Genomic DNA, 1,465 nt, shown 5'->3' with positions numbered 1-1,465 from the left:
GTTTCTCTAATGCAACAGAATTGCAAGTTCCATGGACTTCCATTGGAAGATCCTCATCAGTTTTTAGCTGAATTCTTGCAAATCTGTGACACTGTCAAGACCAATGGGGTTGACCCTGAGGTCTACAAACTTATGCTATTCCCTTTTGCTATAAGAGACAGAGCTAGGATATGGTTGGACTCACAACCTAAAGAAAGCCTGAACTCTTGGGAAAAGCTAGTCAATGCCTTCTTGGCAAAATTCTTTCCACCTCAAAAATTGAGTAAGCTTAGAGTGGAAGTCCAAACCTTCTGACAGAAGGAAGGTGAATCCCTCTATGAAGCTTGGGAAAGATACAAACAATTTATCAGAAAATGTCCTTCTGACATGCTTTCTGAATGGAGCATCATAGGTATCTTCTATGATGGTCTGTCTGAACTGTCCAAGATGTCATTGGACAGCTTTGCTGAAGGATCTCTTCATCTGAAGAAGACGCCTGCAGAAGCTCAAGAACTCATTGAAATGGTTGCAAATAACCAATTCATGTACACTTCTGAAAGGAATCCTGTGAACAATGGGACGAATCAGAAGAAAAGAGTTCTTGAGATTGATATTCTGAATGCCATATTGGCTCAGAACAAAATATTGACTCAGCAAGTCAATATGATTTCTCAAAGTCTGTCTGGAATGCAAGCTACACCAGGTAGTACTAAGGATGCTTCATCTGAAGAAGAAGCTTATGATCCTGAGAACCCATTAATGGAAGAGGTGAATTACATGGGAGAACCCTATAGAAACACCTATAATCCTTCATGGAGAAATCATCCAAATCTCTCATGGAAGGATCAACAGAGACCTCAACAAGGTTTCAACAACAATAATGGTGGAAGAAACAGGTTTAGCAATGGCAAGCCTTTTTCATCATCTTCTCAGCAACAGACAGAGAATTCTAAGCAGAGCCACTCTGACTTTGCAACCATGGTCTCTGATCTAATGAAAACCACTCAAAGTTTCATGACTGAAACAAGGTCCTCCATTAGAAACTTGGAGGCACAAGTGGGTCAGCTGAGTAAGAAAGTTACTGAACTCTCTCCTAGTACTCTTCCAAGCAATACAGAAGAGAATCCAAAAGGAGAGTGTAAGGCCATCAACATGGCCGAATTTGGAGAGGAGGAAGAGGCAGTGATCGCCACTTAGGAAGACCTCAATGGACGTCCACTGGCCACCAATGAGTTCCCTAATGAGGAACCATGGGAATCTGAGGCTCACACTGAGACTATAGAGATTCCATTGGATTTACTTTTGTCATTCATGAGCTTTGATGAGTATTCTTCCTCTGAAGAGGACGAAGATGTCGCTGAAGAGCAAGTTGCTAAGTACCTTGGAGCAATCATGAAGGTAAATGACAAGTTATTTGGTAATGAGACTTGGGAGGATGAACCCCCTTTGCTCACCAAAGAACTGGATGACTTGACTAGGCAGAGAT

At 41.8% G+C, this 1,465-nt stretch overlaps 1 non-coding gene across 1 annotated transcript; it reads right to left on the bottom strand.

The window, feature by feature from the left end:
- Positions 1-264: 264 nt before the first annotated feature.
- LOC112798796 (small nucleolar RNA R71) lies at positions 265-372 on the bottom strand. Its single transcript, XR_003200393.1, has one exon. It is a non-coding gene; the product is annotated as a small nucleolar RNA R71 (small nucleolar RNA).
- Between the last annotated feature and the right edge of the window lie 1,093 nt (positions 373-1,465).

This window comes from Arachis hypogaea, chromosome 4, assembly GCF_003086295.3.
Source record: "Arachis hypogaea cultivar Tifrunner chromosome 4, arahy.Tifrunner.gnm2.J5K5, whole genome shotgun sequence".
NCBI classification, from domain to species: domain Eukaryota; kingdom Viridiplantae; phylum Streptophyta; class Magnoliopsida; order Fabales; family Fabaceae; genus Arachis; species Arachis hypogaea.
Note: the sequence above shows the minus strand (reverse complement) of the source record. Positions and strands in the feature narration are given on the sequence as shown.